Below are 26,504 nucleotides of genomic sequence, written 5' to 3'. Positions count from 1 at the left end.
CTGACAGCTGTTTACCTACGCAACCAAAGTCTTGAAATCTCGTCAGACAAATGTGCACTGGTGGCATTCACTCGCAAATCAATGATACCCTACGCCATCTCTATAAATTTCCAGATAATTTCTTATGAGAAGACTCACAAATTTCTTGGCATAATTATTGATAGAGATCTCTCATGGAGCCCGCACGTTACCTACTGAAACAGCGTCTGACAGCAATCTCCTAACTTTTCAAGTTTCTGGGCGGAAATACTTGGGTAATGTCAGTGCATGCAATGTTGGAATTGTGCAGGGCTATTTTTCTGGGCTTCTTGAGATACAGTTTGCCCGTACTGACCAACACTTGCCAGACAAATCTTCGTGCTCTACACGCTATTCAAGCTCGGGCTCTCAGGGTTTGTGTGGGTTTCCCGAAATCCACATCGACAGTGGCGACTTTTGCAATCGCCCGGGACCAACCCATACAAACACACATTGCGGTAGAAGTGTTGAGAGTGCACATTAGACACTTTGCCCGGGCCCGTTCCGATCATCTGGCAATACTACCGTCAGAAAGGCCGCAGGCATCGTTTTATACTACGATTTCGGACTATTACACCCGCCTTCTATCAGGATTCACTCCCGCAACTAAGCCATCGATTCCTCCATGGTGTTTGGCTTGACCTGCAGTGCGCCTCACCGTACTTGGAATCAAAATAAATTGAGCTGTCATCAGCTGCCCTTAAACAGCTAACGCTGCTCCTTTTGCACGAGAGGTACGCCGACCAAGTACATAATTATACTGGTGGATCGGCAACTCTCCAGTGTTCCTCTGTAGCCGTAGTTTTCCCACCGAAAGCCACCACCATCAGTTTCAAGACCAGTCACCCAACGACATCGACGGCTGCGGAACTTGCAGCTCTTCGCGCTGCTCTTCGTCTCGTCAGCCAAGAACAACCTCGAAGATGGTCAATATTCCGTGACTCGAAGGCAGCACTGCAGTCTTTGCTATCAACCCTGTGACGTGGACCACACAAACAACTAGTATTCGAGATTAGAGAACTAATCCATAGCTTGACTGAGAATGGACACCACGTGACATTTCAGTGGCTTCCAAGTCACTGCGGCGTCATAGGGAACGAACACGCCAATAACGATGCTCGGTCGGCTCTTCGAGGCGACGAAGAGGAGCCGATACCGTTATCAAGGACACATGCCGCTATAAAAAACTTCGAATGCTCACCCGTGATATCACGTTCTCCTTGTGGAACGCAGGAAGGTTTCAACGCAACCGGCTGCACGACCTAGACTCTTCTCTACGCCTTTGCATCCCAGCTGGACTCTGCCGTCGCGAAGCTACCATGCTTTGTCGAATATGGCTAGGAGTAGCCTTTACTAAGTCTTTTGCATTCCGAATCGAATGAGCCGATGACGCCTCGTGTGATGGCTGTGGTAGCAAGGAGACTCTTCAGCACCTTGTCTGTGACTGTCTTCGCTACAATTTACAGAGACGATCGCTCGCCATCGCGATAGCGCTCTTTGACCGAATACCTCTAAAAGAGGAACTTATTTTAGAATGCCGACATCACAAGCCATCGCAGCGGAGGGCGACTAGGACATTGTTGCAGTTTTTAGGGGCAACAGACTTGGACAAGCGGCTGTAGCCTGAACAGCTATTAATAGTGCTGCAAGTGCTACTCTGCTGTGCCACATGTGAGCGACTGTGATTGTGTGTCTGTACGTCTTTCTTTCCTTAGTTCTACTTTCCTGTCACTTTAACTCCCCCTCCCCTCTCTCCACAGCGTAGGGTAGCAAACCGGACCTTCCCATCTGGTTAACCTCCCTGCCTTTCCCCTTTCTTCCATCTCTCTCTATTCTGCTTGTCGTATGTTCGACTACGCCTACCTTTTGTTAGTAATGGCCTCCTGTTTACTGCTATAACATATTTCCTTCTGGCCGCAGGGCCTGCACGAACGCTTGTTCAACTTCTGTCACTATCAATAGCACAAAGTTAAGGCAAGAAAAGAGAAGTCGGGTAGGGTTAAATAAATGGACAGTAGTGAATGCACAGGCTCGAAGACAGTGAATAAGAGAGTGAAGGGGACAGGTCCTCTATTGAACAAACGAGACAACTAATTAGAAAAAGAAAAGATAAGACATAGCGCTGACTATCAACTCATCGTTGTTGCTTGATTGTGCATAATATGAAATTCTTCATCACAGAGCACAAGGAGGAATCCTTTTTCGCATCCGACCTTAAAGCACACGTGACAATTTCTTAGGCGGATGTCATGCTGCTTGTCATGTATGTTGTAAGGCTTAGCGAAAAGGTTGTCCTTTCGTATGTCCCCATTTCCTTCTGTGATTGGGATTTATGTATTCTGCATAATCCAGCCAAAAACAGCAGTATATTACATAACGTAAGCAGTAACCATAAACAGCAATAAACCAGAAAATTGCATGAGTTGATATTCGGCGCTCTGTTTCGCTTGCTTCCGTTTCTGCGCTGGCAAAAACAATATGCAAAAACCCGCTAGCATTCTCTACACTAATCGGAAGTAAAAGAGAATGGAATATCTACAGTTAATCAACAAACAAACAATGGCATGCTCGGCGAAGACCGCCAATGGCCCGCAATTTCCAATCACTAGCAACTTCGCAAAGCGGTGCACCGCGAACGTACGTAAGACATAGTTCCGGCTCTTAGACAATGAGGCCGAAAAGCGACGGAAAGGGGTAGTGTCAGCAACCGCTTCCACCGATTCCGTGCCGCCCCTTTCGACGGAGCTTGGCAGGCCGCGATTTCCAGTAAGACACGCGACGAGAACCGAGCAGATTCACACGATCACATGTCGCGAACTCGAAATCGCCGTTCGCACGCCGCGCCCAACGGGCGGTCGCGCCCCCGTTCACGCTAAGGAAGTGTGTGCGCTGGGCCTGCACTGCTCCCGACACCTGCCACGTATAAGATTATCACCGAACACGTGATGCACTTTCCAAACAAACGAGGGAAGAATCGACCGCCGCAAACGCAGCAGTTGCGAACGATTCTCTTACCACAGTCATTCTCTGCACGTCCCTCGGAGGTGGCGGAAAGGATTTGTGAGCAATTTTGAGCACCCGACGGAAGTAAATTACCGTTTCCGTGTCGGCGGCAGCTGTACTGCGTCTGTAGTGTTTTCACATGCGAGTCACTGTCGTTTTCGCTACGTTACAGGCACGGCAACGTATCGCTTACGGAGACGTCTGCAGGCCGTTTTCTCCTACGTTCCGTATATGCGTGTAGGGCAGCGAAAGTAAAGTTTTTTCTGTCTGTCTGTCTGTCTGTCTGTCTGTAGGGGCAGCGATAACAAATCGGGACGAGAAAGGAGTCCCACTGGAAACAAGGAAAACTGCGGCGGACGGTTGGGCTTGCAGTGGGTCCAACAATATTCCAAATGTGTACTATTCATCTTTAGATCCCGGGTCCATCACTCAGGCGAGGCGAGTCACTCTCTACATCACTGTCACACAGTCACTGACGCACCTATACATCTGAAGCTCTTGGAATGCCGGCGTATGCAGATCATACCAAAGGGCCACGAGAGCACTACTGAAGTTCCTTCGTTTAAGAATCCTAGTTGAACAACTTTAAAAACGCCGCGTTCTTTTTTATGAGTGTGCGTGTGTATCTTTCTTTCTTTACTCTCTCTGTTTGCGCAAGCTTTTCGCTTTGATTGTTCTGGCTCTCATCGGCATTTCCCCAGTGCAGGGTAGCAAACTGTCAGCAAACTGGATATCTACGAGCTATTTGAAACAACCTATAACTACGTCATAGCATGGCTAGCGAAGAAACTGCCTTCTTTCTCCCACGCCTCGAAATATGGTCTCGCATAGCCTTTGATCTCGTTGTATTTCTCCTAAATTTGACAGGCACTTGTTTGTCTTGGAGTAGGCAGGAGACAGAGAAAAGGCCCATAGACGCCAACACTTTGTCAATATTCCCGAACATCAACGTGCACGGATAGTAATTATCGAAGAAATTTTTATTTTTCTAATGAAGGTTTTTAGCTTAATCGGCAGTGTTCTGGAAGATCGACCATGTTTGAAGGCCACGAAGGCGGTTAGAAACCCTGAAAAGGTTCTCCTCTGTCTTCCGTGGCACCCGCCCACTCTACAAGTGTTCAATGTTCCTTGCAATTTCGCAAAATAATCACACGCATCAGGATTTTACTGCAGACGTGTACCTGCAGGCTCTCAGAAATGCCTACTCGAGGCTTGCTCGATTCCAACAAAGTTACAGCTCTGTACGTTGTGTAGTTTCTCTGAGGTGACCGTCTTAAATTCTGCTGGTTCCTGCTAGGATCACTTATTGCAATTTTACATTTAATTACAGGGATTTATATTTTGTCAAAGCGATTTTAGGGTTCCTATCATTATTTATGCGTAGACTACTCGGTTTCTACAATACCTCCGCCCGTGCAAATAGGTTGATTATTGCTCTACATAGCACAAAACTCGGGAACACAGCCTGAAAACGCAGTGAATCCGCAGTGGATGAGCCCTTAAAAATAGAGCTCACTAATACTTTCGGAATCATTGAAACTCGACAGCACGCTTATCGTTCGTAGAAGTAAGCAATAAACTTAGCAAGTATGAAAGTAGGAAAACACTTACAGGATATTTTAATGTCATACTTAAGTTGTCTGGGAATGACGGACCTGGCATTTGCGCAGTATCGTGACGTAACTACAAAAATCAAATTCTTCTGATGCCATGAAACATTAAGGCTTTGCTTGAAGGTGTTGTTGAGTAATATGTAATAAATACTGGTACGCACGTTCTTTTTTGTATAATTACTTAACTATATACATATTTATTTATTTTGCATTCGCATGTGGCAGCAGCAGCGACATCCCAGGACCGGCACCCGCCACCGTATTGTTACTCAATAACAAATACACCTTCGATGTACATAACCAAGACTGTTGCGAAGAAGGAAGTACTATAGTAAATATTTCAAACACTCTGGTTCCTGCCAATATTTTTCCTAGGACTTTGAGCGTTCGAACCTTCATTTAGTACCAAAAACAATGAAAAGCACAACATAGCATGTCGGTACTTAATTGAGAGCTAGCGCAGAAAAAAATAAATAATTTCGTGCAAGAAAGCTGTAGACCATATTGTAAGCAATGTTAGCGATGAACATGTGTTCAATAACGCATCACTGTGTTCACAAAAAATTGTGAGGACGTTTAAGCTTCGCTTTTAAAACTGGAAAGCGATAGCATTCAAAGATCCCTGACTGCTACTCATGGTTCCCGACGACTGCAGCTTATGCAACCGTAATGGTTACTGGCAAGCACTGCCGGCGAACGCTATGCACGTAGGCGAGCTTTCTGGTGGAAACGTGGCCTCTTGCGTGGGCCGATCTCGGAGATTGCGTGGCCGATCCCGGCGTGGGCCCATCCCGGAGGCAACCGCGCCAAAGAAATTACATCATTTTCAGGTTTCCGTATTTGTTTCGCACTTTTAATATTTCAGTCTGAGAACATTTAACATAAAAGGCATGCGCTGTGGGTGTTTTGTTTCATGACATTTGTTTGTGTATTGTCATTCTCAAAATACCGAGGAATAGCTTTGTCGAGAATGCAAGACAAGGTATGAGCAACATTAACGATAGAATGGTGTGGCATACCTAAACGTGGTTGGAGATTATCTTCTCGGCCGCGGGGCGCCAATGCCGACGCCGACGCCGGATTTTCTGTGACACGGGGCGCTAAACGCTATCGCGTAAAAAATGTGATTGTATGTTGCGTCTGTATGTCTGCAATAAGTAAGCACACGTCGACGCCTACCATTTGCAAACGCAACGCGTTCGCCTCTCCTACGAGAAGGCTGTCTGCAGAGAGGGTTCTAAGGTCGATAACTTGTAAAGCGTCTGTAAAACTTCCGCATGGTACTTCTGACACCCGAATAGGTGCACGGTTTCATCAGAAAATAAAGAATGTACGCAGCGCAAAAGCCTATACGCAGAGCGAGACACCTCAAGGACACCTTTGTTCTCAATAACAGTGCCTAGCGCACCGCCCATCCGCCTCCTTGTGCCCGGTTCCTCGTTTTTTGTTCTTGTTTTTTTGCAGATTGTGCCAACGCGGGGGCGAATAGTCTTCCGCATCATTTCACATGGTCGTACGAGAGCAAAGACCATTCGTAGGAGGTGGAGCTCAACAAGCTTTGCGAAATTCTTTTGCGTATTCTGAACATCTGTCACTGGCGCCGTGGTCGCGGAAAGAATGGATAACTTACAAGGCAAAACACAATAAACGATGTCTCGAAATGGAGAGGCAGGAATTGCGGGACAGCAGCTCTGCGTTTCCGTTACGATTGAAGAAACGAAAAAAAAAAAGATGCAAATCCAACGTGCACTTTGGAATCTATCTGAACCGAAGCTACCTTGAAGCGGTTCATTGAATGCTGTACTACCAAGTGCGATGCGTCTTTGTTTGCACTTGATGTAACATGTAATCTCATCTAATGTTTATGCACCGCGCAAGTCACAACTTTATCATCACGCACTGTTAGTGTTTACTCACTATACACCATTCACAAGATAATCCAAAACGCAAACAACAGTTCAGGAAAGGCTCACTGTGATAGGTCGACCCAACGATGTCACGAGAACCAAGACAATGTTCGACATTTGCTTGAGGAAGAACGGTGAGCAATGCTGCATGTAGAGAAAAAAAATCACACTTATCTAATATGCCCATGTTGGATTACGAATTTAAGTTACCTGTAAGTAAACCACACTTAAAGACGTTGCCGATATATGACACCCACCTAAAACGTTGTCAGCATCTATAATGCTTCCGAACGCACGCATATGGAAATGTTACCAAATGTCATGATTCAAAAGCATATTTACCTTCGAATGGACATAATAAGCCCTATTGATCCTGTTTATTTGTCGCCTAATTTGGTCTCAGTAGCAGTCAGGGTTCTCCAAACACAGCGGTGTAAATTCCAATTCGTTCGTAAAATGAACTTAACACTCTATAGAGTAGTTACATAAGCAAGTTACTCCAAAGGCTGTAATTAACTGGCATGCTTTCAACTTTACCAGCCAATTGCGTATAAACAGCGGCTCTTATTTTCACGCAATATAAACAAGGTGCCTCGTTCATTTCACCGAAAAACCGGAACAACCTATCACGCGCCTCATATAAGGCTTGAAGGGAGAGAGAAACGGATGATTTAGTCATTATATTTGAAGCACATAATTAGACTGCACAATCGATCATCTTGTCTATACACGTTACCCATGTCCCCCATTTATTATGGCGCCTCTAAACAAACACAAAACAAAGGAAACATTTATTTAGCCCCTAAATGTTCCACTTAGATATTTTCCTGCACGTCACCCCTATCACGCCACCATGCCCGCCATGGTGGCGTAGTGGTTTTGGCGTTGCGCTTCTAAGCCCTAGGGCCTTAGGGTGCGGGATCATTTCTGGCCGCGGCGGCCGCATTTCGGTTGGCGACAAAATAAATGAATAAAAAAACGGGAAAAAGAAGCGCGTGTAGCGCGCATTCTGTGCACGTTTAAAGAAGCCCCAGGTGGTCAAAGTTAATCCGGAGTCCCCCACTACGGTGTGCCTCCTAATCATATCGTGGTTTCGGCTCTTAAAACATAAGAATTTCGACTTTTTTTAACACCCCACCATTTTCCCTAATTAGAACTTCCTTAAAGATGCAATTCTTTCAGGACAGTGTCGGAGCACGCATATAAAGTTCACGAGCTCTTCTAGGGTGCGATCTTGTACGCGTTTCAAAATGGAACGGAGGCGGTACGTTCCATCGAGTCGCACGCGATTGGTCAATTTGACCGTCATGGTTTAAATTGACCAATCGTGTGCGGCTCGATGGAACGTACCGCCTCCGTTCCATTTCGGAACGCGTACAAGATCGCGCCCCTAGTCACCCTGATAGGTTTGGTGTAAGCAGAATAATGCAAGTATATTGGTCACACAATAGCAGCCACCCACCACGACAGTTGGAGGCGATAAAACTTCGCGATTACTGTCACTATCATAACGTGCAGATACTGCGGACTCTCCTCCTCATTCATCATCATCATGTTCATCATCATCACGTTCACACACTCATTTAGTGTGCGAACACTGACTTCCCTTGTTATGTCTTATATTTGCTCCTTGTTACCCTGCTAACGGATAGGGTAGCCAACCAGGCGCGACTACACTATAAAAAATGTTTGCACCATCTGGGACTTATCTCGACCGCAAACAGTAACCGTCAACTGTCGTGCGCGCCTGTTTTTTCTTTAACGCTTTAACGCCACAGAACCCGGCCGCGGCGGCCGCATTTCGATGGAGGCGAAATGCAAAAACGCCCGTGTGCTTGCGTTGTAGTGCACGTTAAATAACCCCAGGTGGTCAAAATTAATCCGGAGCCCTCCACTACGGCGTGCCTCATAATCGGAACTGGTTTTGGCACGTAAAACCGCACAAAGAAGAAGAACGCCACAGAACCACCGCGTCGAGTGAGAAACGCGGTCAAGTATGGCAGAGGATTAGCTGGCGTGATCAGGTTAGTAAATTTCAAGTATAAGGCGTAGCCAGCTCATGCAGTGTGCGGGTAATTACGGATTGCTGGCGAAGGCTTTTGTTCTGCAGTCGACATGAATTGACCGAATATGATGATGATGATGTGTTTGTGTGTGTTTCTCTAACTTCGTATGCATTTGTATGCACAGTACTTGAATGTCCCTCGTCGCATGGAATGCGTTTTAGTGAATGTTAATATCGTACTTATGCACTGCGTCAATGGAAAAGCTTTAGGCGGCGCGCCAACTGTACTAAAGAGACGTAGTTCCTAAGAGAAGGAAATCTGTGATCCCCCCTCGCCTCCCTTTCTTTAGACCACGGGGACGCCGTCTGCCTTTGGAAAAAAGAGCTTCTTAAGATTTTTTTTTATCGCGCACATTTTTTTTTCAACAGGAATGGCGGTGTTTTCGGTAAAATACGTTCCTATGTCCTGGCGCCCCTCGTGTTGTCTGTCAGTCTACGTGTCTGCACTGGGAGATGTTTAGTGGAGTGGTTGTATGATATATAAAATTACTTAGTCTAGTTTTCAGGAGAGGTCTCAGCACTTCATCGAGAAACCCCAACGCCGTTTCAAGAGGCTTGTCCATAAAGTTTGGTACAAATTCTGATCACACGTGTTTTTTACAACCTTACCCTTCTGGTGACAATAATGCGTGAATGATTTATTCGATTTATTATGATAATACAATGCTGGCAATAAATGTGTCACGGGCTTGTCCGCAATCTGAAATTAAGGATAAAAAAACTTATAATGCGCGATATGCGGTTACATGTGCATAAATTAAATCAGTGCCATTGTATTCCAGTCACCGTCAGAAACGCACTGCAGAGGCCACAGATAGCTTACCTTGCCAAAGTGAAACTTGTCTGCTCTTATGCCGTTAGCATCACCACATTTTCAGCACGTCGATGATTAAAGAAAGTTGCAGAACCTTCCATTAACTTTTTTTTCTGTTGGCAGCTGTTATTTCTTTCTTTTGTTCTTTTTTATGAGCAGAGACTGACGTATCCTAGTCGGTATCGAAGCATATGCGGCCCACCTTCCCTTGTTTTGTTTTTCTTTTTATGCGATAGAGAAATGGCGGCACAGCCCAAAGACAATGGCAGCCTGCGTATTGCCGCGGCGTCTGAATAAGAATAGGGCGAGGCCAACGAGGCGGCTGAGAATCTCGTCGCGCAAATCTTCCGTGACCTTTCGACAACAAGCATGACGATGATATGCCGATCGTTCGGTTACGTGCAGGCTCCGACCGGTGCGAATGTATGAGACGCCCACGCCGATGAAGTGTACGCTGCATACACAGTTGGTGGCCTTGCAAACGTGCGCCAGATACGAGAGTACTTCGACGTTTCGGGCCGGTCATTGAAGCCCAGAGGGCGGACGTCTCGCTTACATCACCTCCCGCATTTCACGAAGCAGAGTTCGTGCAGTTTACGAGCCAGCATCGACGACTTGCGTGCGGCCTCGTCGGAGCTTTCCTGTAGTGTAAATATTTCGCGTCGATAAGTCTTGCAGGTAACTGGTCGCGTTGATTAGGTGCTTGTTTTTGTTTTGAGACAGTACGGTAGTGGGAGTATATAGTCCATGTTATAAGCGACGCGCGTCTCTGAAACCTCGCCCCAAAGTGGTAACCAGGCTGCTACCACGACTGGATAAGGACCGCTGTTAGCCGCCTAAATATCCCGCCACAGTGACGAAAACTACGCTGGCAAGAAATAGTATCGTCAACGTATGTTATTTTGGTGATGCAATAAGTCGTATGTTATGCTTACAGACACTTCCATACATGAAACAGGTCGATCAACGCTTCATTTCCTGATTGCGTGCGCATAGTTCTTATCATCGCCTGCGCAGGGTTGTTCTGCCCAGTGTCGCTTAATCGCAACCATTCGTTCTTCTGGTGCATCCTTTTTATTCCAACTAGGCATCGTTTTTTTATTTTTTTTATTTCTGAGGATTGTCCTTTATTCAAATGAGACCAAGGACGCTATAACGTAAAATGATTCTAAACTGTTTTGATTCCAAGTTCTACAATCAGCCTCCACGATTGGTCAAAACATTTTAGGGCCACTACCAACTTCGCCTGTCTGTCACGCGACGTCACGAAAACCGCGGTAGCTCCCCATCTGATATAACGTGTACACGCTGATTATGCATGATTACACCGCACAAAAGAAAAATAAGCATTCCTGATTTGACGCCTTTTCACCATTAGCCCTCTGCTATTGGTCCAATGTTTGCTGGCTACGCCCACTTCGCCTGTCCGTCACGCGACCTCACAAAACCGCTAACACTCACCACGTCAAAGTGACGTGTAAAAGAAAAAAAAATGCAATAAAATGCCGAACAAAACTGAAAATATTTCTGAATAGCCACAGACTGCCCCATTCCGAAAGGAATAGAAGATGGCTGCCCGCCGATCGCTCAGGCCCTCGCTACTCGTGCACTTGCCGGCGAGCATGTATTTATTTGTGCATGACAAACCTTTTTGCGTGGCAGTAAAACGTTATCGAGCCCTTTCGGCATGCATACGACAGCGCTCTGCCAACTTTTCTTTGCTGAGGATCCGTTTTAGCGGCATTCTTATACTGCCGTTGCACGCCGCCGCGATTTTTGACCAGCAACGCAAGCTAAGTAAGACGAAGTGGACCAATCGGAGAAGTCGGCACAACCCTCTTCATGCGGTTATCTATTTTCACTGTGCTGGCTCGACCCCATCGAAACCATCTCCAATAGAGCGTGCTCCTCGCCTCTTGTCAGCCAATTAGATAAGAAAAACCACTGAGTGTAGACAATGTTATTGGTTTTGAAAGCGAACAAAGGTGACTTCCTATATACGAGGAGAGTGTTCGGTTGGGTTGTTCAGACAATGCTGCGGGTCACCGCCCGATGCTTGCGTCGGTGGTTACGTAAATTTAACGTCAGAACTTTGGAATCAAAACAGTTTGGAATCATTTTACGTTATAGCGCCGCAAATGGACAACATAGGTGGCCTATAAGAGCCACATATCCCCTACACATCACTCATAAAACGGCCCTAAAAAAATTCATGATTCAAAAGGACGACGAAATGAGTTTACGGCAAAAAGAGATTGCCTCGCTGCAATCAATCTATTCTGCAGTACAAAGGGAAACAATATTTAAAAGAAGCATAAAGCGCATTAGCTGAAAATGGTCGTATCAGTAACTCGCACAATATCTCTTAATTTTAATTGTGTTAGAAATCAATGTGGTTTTCTAGGTTAGAAAAACATGCAGAAAACAGGCAGGAACGGCGTTAGTTACATATTTTTACCAGTATTTGTAGGTGCCATGCTGTTTCCTTCGTGATTTTCCCTAATTCTGTGCCTTACTATATATCTACCTTCCTCCGCATATGAGTTTATGTTCCAATATTCGGGTGCCATATCCACTACTTGAGAGTGTAGAACCTCGTCTGCTTTTCGTTCTGTTTGGCTGTCTGAATTTACATAATTATATCGTGGATAAAATAAATAAAGTAGTACCAGCTTCCACGTACTTTGCGATGGTAATGATTCACACGCTCACTAGGATTGCTTCTACTTCGTACTTCGCTTACGAGGAATATCGGTGAGAATATCCTTCTGCATTCTCTTCTTGCCCTCGCTACAGTACTGTCTAATTGGCGAACCTCAAAAGCGTACTAATGTATCCCGCTGATGTCCTTAACAGTTAACCTCAAGAGAGAAATAAAGTACGCAGAGAAAGGCTGAAAGATTAACAAGACGCAGCTCGGTTTGGCCACCCTGCAGAGGGAAAGGGAAGGGAAGGAAAGTGTAGGGGGAGACAACGAACAAGGAAAAGTTACTTCGTGCAGAGGAGATTTGTTGCATTTAAAAGAAAAGATTAAAATCGAATGGCTGGTGGAAGCGAATTTTTGATATTTTTGTAACAATTGCTGAAAATCGCAAATTTTCGTAACACAATTCATCACCTAATATAAAATTCTGCTTCCAGCAATCGCAACAATTTAATTTTTTTTATTAAATGCAATAAATTTCCGTAAAATCGGCCCTGGAGTTATCTCAGAAAAGCATTTCTGCGTTTAACGTGTATTTGAATAGGCGGCATCGTAGTTGTGCCCGAGCTAAAGCTTGCTCGTAAATGAAATACTAAAACAGACTCGCAACCTATAGTACCTACCACCGGCTGGTATTCAACTGGCACTACAGCTGGAAATTCCCATGGTGTCCACAATTTCTGTTGGAGATGATTGATTGATTGATCGATTGATTGATTGATTGGAAATAGGTTGCTATCCAGCTGTTGTTACCAGTGCGTCCAAAAAGGAAATGGTTGATGCGATGGCTAGACATTACCTAGGTGGGCGTTGACAATTTCGGTCAGTGAAACGTTTTGTTTGGTACGTGTTGAGGATCCGCGCCAAGAAATCCCAAGTTGTGAACGAAGCAGTCACCCTAGAAGAAACACAAGCAATCAGCAGCCCTTTCCTCTTGCATCCGTACATGACTTCTTACTTAGACGCTGCGCGCACGGATGCTGTACGCTGATTTGCGCATCTGGAACGCCACGGACACGCTGGCTTCTTCCTTCCTTCCTGCTTGCTTGCTTGCTTCGGAAGTGCTTCTTCTTCCTTCCCGCCATGCCGGGAAATGCCTTCTGGTCTTCCGCGGCAGTTAACTACCGCGCACGCCAAGAAGTCATGGCGTAATTACACTCCCCTCACCCTCAAGGGTGAAGGAGGGGAAGACGTCTCGTCTGCAGTGCGCTTCACAGCGAGTCAGGAAGGAAGCCAGGCTAAAAAAACAAAGAGCCCCTCACTGCGCGCGTTTGCTAGTTGCCCACGCCACAGCGGAGCGGCTTAAACGCACGAAACAAAGTGTGCCAGTCGTGATGGGTAGGCGTGCTGATGTGTCGTGTATACCTACGCCTCGTAAGCGGCAAGCATACCATATGAGCACGCTGCTGCTGCATTCGTGAGGCGCCGCGTACAGAGTTCGCTTTGTGGCTTCCGTGGTGTACGAAAGTTGTGACAAAAAAAAGAAACAGAAGCAGAAAAGTAAATATCGCTGGACGGAAGCCCGGAGGGGTGGCGTGCAAGCAAATCCATCCTGCGCAAGCAACTCGTTCTTCACGTCACTCGGTAGGAACGAACGCAATTTTATCGTGGCATCGCCCGTTGGCAACGGGGGCGATTGTTGTTCGCAGCGGCTTTTCTTGTTGGCCATTTCAAGGGCTCCGTTCGTTTCCGTACACGCGCCCTATGCTTGAACGATAACGAGATATACTGACCGAAGGAAAGATTCTGCATTGTCGTTTGACTCACGACCACATTACGTGTTGTTCAGCGCGTTAAATCCTCTCAGAATTTCTTACGACAGCGCATACTCCTTCGTTATGAAGGTAACTTTCCGTTTCATCATTCATATCAATTTGCTCATCTTCCGGCTGGCTAATTCCTAATTTCGTAAGGAGAAAAGAGGCACACCTTCGCCCGAGACTGTGCAAAAGCATGAACCAACGACCATTCAGCCGTAATATTATGTTTATAGAACGCGTATCACTGCGACGCCCTTGTAACATGCCGAGGAATAAATTGTAATGTTGCGTCATGCCAAGCATCTAATGCTTTTCTGCAATGCTGTATAAAACGTTCTGGAAGTCAGAAACCACCATAGACGTTTACGTAGCCTCACGCCTTTGTGTGCCAAATTCAGGTTAAGTTACTCGTCGTTGCGTTGTCTACGCAATACCGCTTCGAGAGACACGCGTGCATGCTGCGATTAATCTTTTCGGGTTCTTATTTTTTTTTATCTATCCGCACTTCAAACACCATACAGGGCTTTCGGCTTCTCATAATCTTTGGACCTCTCTGAGTTAATGACAAAAACCATGGGCAGATGAGACACAGTGATAGGACACGAGATCTCTCAAGATCCCGAATTTCCTTTAATGTCGCAACCTACTGCTAAAAGGTGAAATCCCATTCTGTGCCCCACTCTTATGGCTTCATTAGGTTGCTTTTGCGTCTGGTAAATTAAGGAAGTGGTTACGAACTTGCATTTACGGCGGTATGCGATGTCATTGGTGGTGGATCACTGAAGATAACTCATCAATGAAATAAATTGTGACACATTTACCTGAGGAAAGACAAATGCAAATTGAGATAAATGGACAAAGCTCGAGCTGTGGCGCGCGTCTACCAGATAATTTACCGCAAACATTGATTGACTGTTAGCGGTAAACTGTGTATTAAAAGTAAAAAGACTATACTTGCCTAAGTATTTTGCGATAATTTCCTGCAAATACTGCAACTACATTTCTTCAATAACTCCCTAATTACTTATAGAACATAGTGAAAGTGTTTTCACATAAAGCCTTCCATACTTGCATCCGCATAAAACTGCGCGACACCACTGTATGGAAAGTATTTTGGAGAGGAACACTTCAAAAAGTGGGCACAGATTGAATTCTTCTCGTACTGACATACGAGGCCGAAATTTTTATGAACAATGAAGCTTGAGGGAAACTGCGCAATAATCAATGGAGCGCAAAATGATACGCGTATCTTTAGGAGACAGAAAAGAAAGCAGTGTGGTAAGAAAGTAAATCGAGGAGGTGGAAGATATTCTAGTTGAGAGTGAGAGGAAGAAAGGGGTTTTTTCAGGCTATGCAATTCTTCGGGCAGATAATTCTTATCCTATTAGAACTAAAGAAACGGGTGCAGTTGAGGACGGCAGAGCACAAGTGGTGTGATGAAACTAGAAAAATTTTAGGCATAGTATGGAGGCAGGTGGCGCAATTGAGACACAGGGAATTGCTGGGAGGTAGACCTTCGTCCAGGAGTGGACATAAAATATTTCTATAATGGTAACCTCAAAATTGGTGGTATACTGCCTGAGTATTAGCAGACTAACCTTAAACATTATCTGTTTTTAAATTTCGCAGCTTCAGCGTGTGGTATAATTTAATTACGTTGAAAGTAATCATTAAGTCTTCATCCGGGAGTGTAGCTGTACTTGGATTGTTTACAGCGTTAACCACCTTATGTTGAAAGCATTGTTCCTAAAAACTACTTAAATCGTTTGCCGGACTATTTAGCATATAGGATACACGGCCGTCTGGTGGTTTGCGATCATAAACATATCTATTTGAAATGCCCTCTTTGAATAACTTAGCTTTTGATACAGCAGTAAGCAATGGCGCATAGCCGGACTTTCGCTTCGCAAACCTATGTCTCGGCAGTTGGTAATCGGTTCCTCTGTAGTCCTGTAAATGGTGCATTTGCCTGCTATCTCTGTATTTAGTGCTAACGGACATCAGTTGTGCTGCGCACAAAAAATAAACACGTGTTGGCGCAATTGAGTAAGTTGTACACCCCGATATGAAGGCTCTCGCAGAGACGACAAGGAACCGGAGATTGGAAAAGGTTGGAAAAGTAACTCGCAAATATGCTCGGACACCTCTCGCCCATAGCTTCTGCAGTCGTTCTTATGAAGTGCATGGAAGGTTGCGTAGAGTGGGTACATGACATTATGTATTGCGTCTTATGGGGTGTGTTCCTCTTCTGGGAACCAGCATGGGAGGCAGGGTACGTAGGCCACTATGAAGACGGCTTCGTGCACAAGTAGCTGAGTGCATCAGGATGTCCTTTCTCCGACATGATGCTACCTCGCGTCGACAAGAACAAGCCAAGAAAGGCACCTACTGTCACTAATTTCTAGCTTTGTTTAGTGAAAAAATGCAACGTAGCTTACAATAAGCGCATAAGAAAGAGGGACAATGTTTTCCTGTGCGCAGACGACTTTCCCGTCAAGTTTCCAAGCGTCCTGCTCCACCGTCATCTTGTTTGGACAGCAAGGTACCCTGCATCATTTTTTTACTTCGACGTTCTCTTCGCGAAGATGTCTTTCTTGCCGGCTTCGTCAGAGTCAGAGCAAGACTGACGATGACCGCTATCCGCTTAGCTGTCTCCTTTGCCATCTACGGCGAGTTTGCAACACAATCATTGTTAGATTTACAGGCACAGGATGAAGTAAGCAGATGCATGACAAAGATGATTGAAGATGACTGGAAAGGGAGGGGCCCATCGTCTTGCAGGAGACTTCAAGTACACTTAGATTGATGATGATGACTGATGTAATGCATATTCAGCAAAAACGCTAGTATGATAAAGACGCTTTTCTGACCTGTTTTCTTTTTCTAAATGGCGAAAAGACAACCTTACACTTTTCAGCATACACAAAACGCGTTGCCATGCGGTGTATGCGCACTCTTGGCTCTGTTTGCAAACTATCGAGAGAATTCGTCTCCTATACCGTTCCGCAAGTTGTGCACAATCATCTGTCTTCCTCAACTCGAATGTGCGTCGGTCGAATGGAATGGCATTTCTAGATCCAACAGTGACATTATAGATCGGCTCCAGAAAACGTTTTTATGTATATATATATATATATATATATATATCCTTTCCTAACACGGAATTGGAGCGTCTTCTAGTACTATTGGATTATTGCCATTGCCCTTAGTTCGCTGCCGACGTAATCGCGCTGACCTTCTGTTACCTTTCAAACTCCTTCACGGTATCGTCACCTGCCCCGAACTCCTCAGCTGTATCATGTTTCATATCCCATGCAACATCACCAGGGAACAAAGACCTTTCCATGTTCCTGCCTGTCATCACCAACACTCAACCGGTCATAGGATGCAGGGTCTTTGTAACGCTTATTTACGTAATCTTGATATTTTTCATAACTCACTGACATTGTTCGTTTCCGAGCTTTACGTTGTTGTGTTATACTTTGACATATTGTTCAACTTCCCTTCTCGTCCTTTTTCGTTTCTGCGCCTTGCTGTATACACACCATTCTTTTCAAGATTGTTCTTTTACAGCGAAGCTGTTAATGGCTAGTTCCCCCAGGATCATGTCTGCGTGTACAAAAAAAAATGTCGCAGTTTCGGCCGAATGGCGAAGCATCAATTGCGATAGCAAATTAGTAGAGAGCTATTTGCAGTAGGGATAGTAGTTTTATCGGCTGCATAAACTTGGACATATTCGCTTACTAACTGAATTAAAAGCGTGGTGAGAGTGCGCACAAGCAAACATGAATAGATCACACTGAATGACCGCAGACAACGACTGTCAAAACGCTGGCAGCAAGCGCAGCCGCCGCAGCGGGCGAAGGTTCGTGCGGTTTATCGCTTCAACGGAAACTGAGCGGCGAATGCACATCGCATACAAAGGTCAGAGCCGTGTGGAGATAAGAGACGGTGCGGGCGACCGCCACAGCCGGGCAAAGTACAAATGCAGTTGTTGGCAGAGTAGAAGCTGCCCCCCTCCCTCCCGCGCTGCCTTCCCGCTTTCTTGGTTTCGCGTGAGAGATTGAGTGGCCAGTTCCCCTTGCGCCCAGTTGCAAGATACGCATTTCGTGCCGCAGCACAGCATCGCCCCGCCTCCCTGGCGGGGCGACGCTGTACGCGCGGCGCGCGGCGACGATTTTATCGTCCTTGCACTTTATACGGAACCTCACGGCGACAGCGACGCCGACGGCAGAAATTCGGTTGAAGTGTCCATATAATTGCTATCGCAATAAAAACTATCATCATCAGCATTCTCCCGCAGCTGGCTTGTTGGCGCTCCTCGGTTTGCGATCGTGCCCCTGCTCCCGCGTTCGTCGTCGTCGTCTGCTTCCACAGCTGGCTGCGTTGCCGCTAATCACTCCAGCATAGAATTTCACTTCTCTCCCGCCGTCGTAATGAGGAGGCCCCGTTTACGGGGGTATCAGCCATTGCTTAAGGGGGTATGAGCCATTAGCAACTGACGACGTGTCCTAACGCGTTAGAGCTAGAGGCCGCGAACGCGCTCGGGGCTCGTCGTCAACGTGCCGATTCTAGCGTGAGGGCTTCCGAAGCCCAGGCGAAACGTCAGCGAAGAGCCGCCGACCCCGAGTTGCGGGAGCGCGATGTTGAGGCCATACGTCAGCGTATGGCCTCAACATTCTTATCCTCCAGGAACCCGACAACGGTGGTGCACGCCTCGGCAACGCTAGCGCTAACTTCCCCGGTGCGACGGCCAGGTTTCAACGCAAGTTTCTCAACCGGAACGTTCATGATAGACATGTTCGGTTGGGTTATGCCTAACGACAATACGCCGATACTCATCGCGGGGGCAATATTCAGTACAGCAGAGCCACCATAGTCACAGCTTCGCTGGCTTCCATCTTCACAGTAGTGGAAGGGTTCTGAACTTTTTGTGCATTGTTTTTTCTTTACTTATATTCTCCTGCTGTTTTTTTTTCTTATTGTAATGTGTGCTTGCGCCAGCACTCCGACCTCATGGTTATGTCTGGGCACGTTAAGTAATTGATTGATTGAATAATTGAATTCTTTATTATATGGTTTTTGTGCTGGGGTAACACTCTACGAAGCCCATCATTGGAGATGCTTTTTTTGTTGAGATATCTCAAAACGGGGCGAGAGACGAACCTACTTAACAGATAATAAAGGGAGGTTAGCAATATTCTCCTGGAAAATACTGACACCACTCACGCCATACCGCTTCAAAATGACAGCCGGACACATCCCATCAGTCAATGGAACAGGAGCAACGAAAAGACAAAAGTGCAGTCTCGTGCAGTTGTCTTGTGGCGGAGAAAAATTACACATCTTTGTGAGTCGCATACCGACTTAAAACGCGGCCCTTTAGGAATAGCAAGTAAACGAATGAACATTGTGGGAGCTCATGCTGTTGAAACTTTCTCAGTACCAAGGGTCCTTGACAACTGAAATGTTGGCATAGTAACGGCACCTACTTAAGTCTTTTGCTGCAGTTTCAACCAATACAGCATTAATGCCTCGGAAATTATCGCCGCTGGTGCGCACAGACGATATGCAGACTAATACCCCTGTCACAGCACTTAACTGATGGTTATGCTAACTATGGTTGCGGGTGACCGTAGCTGCGCGGTAAACGTAATCATAGTCACCTAAGCATGGTTATCACATACCGAGCTTTACAACCTCGGTTTCTTTTCGCAAGCCGAGAACCAAACAAGATGAGGTCAAACATAGCAGTTAGGACCACGACAGCTTCGTCTCAACTGTCGCGACAAATGTGCGATAACTGACCAGACGTGCCTGCGCGAGCATTATTACGTCTGTGGGATGATCCAGAAGCACAAAAAAAACTTGGAAAATCAGCCACAAACAAGACCAACATAACCGAAAACGCAGCAACAAACAATGAAATGTTTCCTCTGTTATACTGGCTTCACCAAAGCAGGGTTGAAAAGGTTGATTTCGGATTGCGCCTAGTGGGAGAAAACACGCGATTTACGTACAATTTCACGCTATTATTTATTGAACAAATATAATTCTTGCACAATATTAGAACTTAGAATTGCTATTTTATTATAGGTTGCTGACTCTGCACAAAAACTTGCTCATATGATTATCATGTGGTTATGTTCCTTTCAAACTGAACCCGTGTAGAAACAGCAAATCGACCATGCTGAAACCGCGGCTAATTCCGCCAACCGCAGTAAATCCCGCAAACCGTGGTTAAGAGTACCGGGGGTTAAGGCTGCCCGTGTGGCAGGTGTCAAACCCACCTGTTGCGTGACATAGGGAGAAAGGCATTTACGCGACGGCTGAAGCCTAACCCACAGACCGTTCTATTGTACATTGCGCTCACGATGCGTTCGTCCAGATGAGGTGACAGAGTTGTTACTGGCGGCGTATAAGCAGTTGTGCATAGTCGAATATGTCAGCTATAGCAAAGTAGAGTTTCCATTCTTATGTCTCTAAAACATCAGCTGTCACGTCCACTACTAGGGCGTTGTTGCATTCCCTGCAATATTAGTGCTTTTTTTTCTTTCCAGAGATGTGATGCTCAGCCGCCTTTAATACATCAAAGAACGAGAAACTCATATCATATCACCTAGTGAGTGATCGTTGATACTGCACAGCCAGCTAAGAGCCCTAGGGGAAGTTCAACGAGTTGTTAACTAAAGCAAAAAAAAAATAAGAACATTGGATTTCATAGTTTTCCACTAAAGATGTTAGTAGATGCTTTGCTAGACGAGCGATGTGCTCATACAAACGGTATGCCTCCCAACCGCTCGTCCGAGCCTTCAGCCGTCTCCGTTTGCCGAGGCAGCGGTGCATCACTGCATCCTGGTTTCTTGGGACTGAGGACAGGCTATGGTAAAGAAGCTACGGCGTTGTTGTCTCTTGCTTCACGATCTTGACCTTGTACGGCAAAACAAGTGTGACCCGACCTCTGCCCGCGAACCGCTTTCAATCTCGGTTGCTGTCTTCGTTCGTGGCGAAGCGTTCTTCATCGTTCAAAATCGAAAGCTTCAATGCTGACCTCAAACGCTATCGTCGGCTCTTCGGCACATACGTCCTTACGTCGTGCAGTTTCCAGAGAGGGGCTCGAGAACATCTCAGCAATGGAAGATTACGTTTTTCTTTTATCTTTCCTTGCCATTGTGATGGTTGCCCGGCGGCTCATTATCTTTCAACTTGAATACGTGCCTGTAGACTACCCCTACTTTCGTTGTCGCCAATGTGACTACAACTTTGTGGGTCACAGCGAGCGCATTAGAAGACGGCAATTTAAGTCCTCCTATGCATAGCGTGTGGTGATCCATAGCCCATAGCCCGTGATCTTCCGTTGTCTGCAGCAAAAAAGCAACGAAGACAACGGTCAGTAACTGTCGGCGACCAAAAAGGATCGGCTTTTCTTCTCACGTCAGGTGGTCATCTCTCTCTTTTCGCGCTGTCAGACTCGTGCCAGCTAGACGATCACTCCTATAGCGGAGCTTCGCCTTCAGCTCCGTGGCAGTCTTTATAAGCGTCGCTGTGACGGCTACCGTCATCGCGATTTCTCTGCCGACATTCAGCTCTGCCGCTCTTAACGCTTCATGCCACAACGGGTGTTTTCGCGTGCCCTTAGCAGTGGTGAGAGTGTGAACGCGCATAAAGAAGCTAGTGAGTGCACGAGCTGGAACGTGCTATTTTCGAACCGGGATGAATGCGGCATCGCAGTGCTGCACTTTCGCGCTGTGGGACATTCACACATGGAGTTGAGTAACGGTGTGGTGACTCACCCTTCGTTCATTGAACGGTTTGACTACACCGGTTGCTTCCTAATAATCGCCGTAAGCGCTATTAGAACTCGCGAGATGAACATTCTGATGGAATGCAGAACATTGCAAACGATGTCGTGCATAGGCGGAAAGTTTTCATTTTCCCGGGGGGGGGGGGTAATATATATATATATATATATATATATATATATATATATATATATATATATATATATATATATATATAAGGATACGAACGCCATAGTGGGTCATGCTTTCCAGCCCTTTCTAGTGGGTCGATCCCTCCTGCGCTCTCCTCGAAAGACGCCGCTCGTGCTGCGATCTCGGGCCTTGAACTAACGGTCGGTCCAAAAGGCTGGCGCCTAATATACGCCTTTACAAGTGGTCGAGGTGCTATATATATATATATATATATATATATATATATATAGTTCAATTTCATAACGTGAGTCCCCTCGTACCACAAAGAGACTCGCGTCTCTCGGATGAGCCATGCGAAAAGCCGATTAAGTTATTCACGTTATGGAGATATGTGTTTTGCTCCTATAAGTCGCACAACTACACATAAATGAAAGCAGCCATGTAACGATTTGTGAAAGTTTTAATATACAAAGACACAGTCAAGAAATATTTTTCCGACTAAAGGTCAGTTGAAAAGATAAGACATAACACATATAAAACATACACAATATATAACAATTTCTGTACACAACTTATGACTACAATTATTAGCATAAAACAACGTGACTCCATGACGCAATACTTTATTTACTTGTCAAAGCATGCCTTATGCCACTGGTTTCATTTATTTCCCGGCGGCGGAATAAATGATTATCGAGTAATAAAGTATCAGGCGCAGAAATACACAGTCATATTAACAAATAAATAAATAAGACACAACGATATCTCAACAGTGGAAAAGGGCACGAGAGGAAGTAGTAATAGAGTGGATTGCGTTCTTGAGCAGCTAATGTAGCGTATGACAAATAAATATTAATAAGGAAAAAGCACAGCATAGACTGGGAAGCTTTAGAAATAGCGCAACGAAGCGTCTTTGCGTACCCAAAAGGCCTCAGCCTACTTGCCCTGTCATGCACCCCGTTTTGGTTCCTGGAAATAACTTTTTGCTTTGTTTTCTTAGCCAAATGGTTAGCTTTAACTTGTGAGTTGGCAACTTTCTCTTTCCTTTTAAAGACATCATTTCGTTGTCTGTTGGGATGATTTCACCTTGAGGGAAAATGTGTTCATTCGGGCACTTGTTCTAGCAATGAAGTCGTCGGCAATTTTATTTAAATTGATTTTGCGGGAGAGTTCTTTGCGAGTGTGCAAAATGGCCAGATGGTTCAAACGGGCTTGTCCAGTCGTCGACCACAGGTACGTTTTCAGTCGCCGAAGACAAGAAAAGGACCTCTCGGATGTGCTTGACGAGACCGGTATGGTCAACGCAATTTTTGTTAGCTTGGCCATTTCCGGCAAAAGGTTTCGCATGTGTTCGCCCTTCTCCCCCGAAAACATCTGCACGACGTCCTCGAATGTGTGCAATGGTGCCGACTTTCGTTGGCTTACGGTGTTAATGAGCATGTCTCTGTGCAAAATCAGCCGTCCTCGTTAAAGGTCGTCACCGTAGAACTTTGTTATGTATGCTTCGTCTTGCTTTCCTGTGGCAAACTGCTCAATGTGTGACATATGCTGCCACATCTCAGGTGGATATCTGTCGCTTAACGAGGACAGTCCAGTGTCAAGTACTTCGTAGTACCTCTGGCGGTATATGTCCTCCGTTGATGTGAACACGTGAGCTGGGGAACCTTCTTGAAGCGGTGTGGAGTTTTCTTTCGCCTAGCAGAGGGAACACATGGGTCCTCGACTCCTACTTTTCCTGCCTCTGCCAACACCTCCTCACAAACCAAGGGAAAACTTTGCCTCAGTTCAGCGACGCTTGCAGTGACGGATTTCACCATTTTCTCCGCTTGGTCAAACCTGAGCGTTCTTTTTTGTAAGGCGGTATTCAGTGCTTCCATTCGTGAAAACACTTTTGTGAGAAGCGTCAATACGAAAAACGATTCAAACTTGAACAGCATCCTTAAAAATCCGCTGGCCTTCGCACCGGCCTCAGTTCGCTCTTCGGATGCTGTTTCAGAGAAAAACGTTATGAGACTGCTATAATTTGAAAGAACTGATCGCAGTGATGAAGCCTTTAGCGTCCACCTTGTCGGGCAGAATTTTCGCAAGTTCACGTCCTCTTCTACCTGAATCTCTTGAAAAGAAGCAACGCGCTTTGGAGAGCAGGTCACGAAGTTTATCAGTTCAGTGACGGCGTAAAGAAAATCACGGCACATGTCTACTTTCTGGCTGACATCATGCAAAACCAAATTCAGGATGTGCGCTAGGCAGTGTACATATAGCGCGCGAGGTTCCTGTTCTCGCATGAGAGCTTGTACTCCTCGGTGCTTTCCACTCATGTTTGCCGCACCATCATAGCACTGCCCGCGGCACTTTTCAATGGGCAGATTAAATCTACAAATAATGTCTTTCAATATAGCAAAGAGGCTCGCCGCTGGGGTGTCCGTCGTGTTGAAAAATCCACAGAACTGCTCCTCTACTTCCAGGCTTTCTGTGACCACCCGAAAACAAACTGAAAGTTGTTCTTTGACAGAAATGTCTGCTGTCTCGTCCATAATGAGAGCGCAGTGCTCTGCCGCACGAACTTCGTCTGTGAGTGAACGAAGGATGTCATGTGCCATGAGTTCCACCATGTCGTTTAAAATCTGGTGAGAAATCCATTTGTATTTTGTTCTTAAAAGCCACGATCGCAATGAAGGAATATCATTAGCCCGGAGTTCCAGCAGCTGCCTCAAATTAATCTCTGTGTCTTCGTGGCCGCGTATTGCTAAGCCTTGGGTCGACAGGTACAGTAGTGACTACAGTGTTGCTAGGAGAGCCTGTCGGGCGCCGTCCATTTCTTTCGCCTTTCCCTTGGCGCAAGCATATGCCACATTCACGCTGCCTTTTGCAGCTACGACGGCATTACATGCCTCCTTATAAAAATTAGACCTCTCATGGGATTTAAACCTGTCAATTGCCTTTTTCCAGTTTGAGAGACCATTTTTCAGAAATGCCAGGTAAGAATCCTTCTCTTGGGAAGTGTTAGGGAGCGGCAGTTTCATCTCTGATGCTGTGCGACAGGTCTCGCAGAACGCTTTGTCACTGTGGACATTGTAAGATAACCACTTGTAGGTACTTTTCCAGGTAGGCTGGAAGCGCCGCCCTTGTTTTTCTGGAGATGATGCATCAGAAACCTCGCCGATGGATCGAACTTTGGAAGGACCGGCATCTGCAGTGCATACAGAGCTTGGTGTGCTAGTGTCATCAGCGCGCGGTGGAGCTCCAGCGACTGAACTGGAAATGCTGGATGAGGGACGGCTCTCCTCGCAGTCTTCACGGGGGCTTTCCGTTTCCTGATCAGATATTTTTCCATTGCTTTTGAACAGTCTGCAAGGGAAATGAATAACATTCTGAATAGACACTCGCATAAACATAAAAAGTTTAGTATAATATTCATATTCAGAGTTGGTCAAGCGCGTAGGAACCCTGCTCAATTTTTAAAAAGACAAAAGAATCGACCATTTCTGGAAGCATGAAGAATTATCCCGCGGTAAAGAACCCCAATTTTCACACACAGAAAAAAAGGATTTGCCAAGTCTGAATGACGGCGCCGCCTGTGGCAATGAGCTGTGAAAATTTTCGGCTACCCATAATATCATTTAGTGCGCGCTGCAATAAAGGTATGCGTCTTCTTGAAATTAGAAATACATTTCTTCAGAATATGGGCCGACCAGCATGCGAATAATTTTATACCCTCACGTGGCAACGAATATGGGACGATCAACCTACATTTTTCTACAAGCTATACGCGAATACACATGGCATACGTACTATCACGATGAAAAGAACTGCGAACAGCGGCTCGCGTGGCCGAAGCATAACAAGCCTGAAGGTATAGTGCGCGCCGTCCAGTTCTCACCATTGACAGGCGCGCACGTCTGGTTTGATCGTGCTGTGCGATGATGCACCCCCTATACTGCGATATTTTTGTTTGCGCTGTCCAATTTGCGATGTCATCATTACTGCGCCGTCAACTTTTCTCTTTTTGAAATAAAAGAGAAGCAGAACACAAACAAAAATATCACAGTATAATCATCGGTCGCGAATAACCAAACACTTGTGATCTCTGCAGCTACATTATTATTGGCATTAAACAAAAATATAAAGCAGATAAGACGTTTCATGTAAAAAGAAGATGCAGGTGCTACATTTGTGAACTACATCCACACGTCATGTTATTCTAATTCTTTGAGCGCACTGCCGCACGACGGTGGCATAAGATAACACGCTCTATCTCCTGTTCCTAGTCCCTCAAAGTGCTACGGGGCCATGATTGCCCCGTTAGATCTCTCACAGGCGTGCAGACGGTGCAGTTACTTTGCTTACAGGCGCCGTGACACCGCGGTACATTAAACCGCAGTCGGCGCGTTTCTTTTGCCGAGAGCCGCGAAAACGAATTGTTTCGATGAGCGATGCGCCAAGCGAATATGCAGCTTGCTTTTTCTTACGCCTGAGTGTCTACCCACTTTCGTTGCTGGCGCTGGCATGCGTGTTTTAACTTTCGTCATGGCAATGTGCGCTGGCTTCACTGCGAAGGAGCTCGGGCTCATAATTTGACACAGGAATGACTTTTCGGGCGCAGGAGCGGCCTGAGGACGCTGAACAAAGTGTCACATATTAAAGAACTACCACAAAGGTGCAGATCATGGCTGTCGTGAAAATAGA

This window comes from Dermacentor silvarum, chromosome 2 (assembly GCF_013339745.2).
Source record: "Dermacentor silvarum isolate Dsil-2018 chromosome 2, BIME_Dsil_1.4, whole genome shotgun sequence".
NCBI lineage: Eukaryota > Metazoa > Arthropoda > Arachnida > Ixodida > Ixodidae > Dermacentor > Dermacentor silvarum.
The sequence above is the reverse complement of the archived record's forward strand: the minus strand, read 5'-3'. Positions refer to the sequence as shown.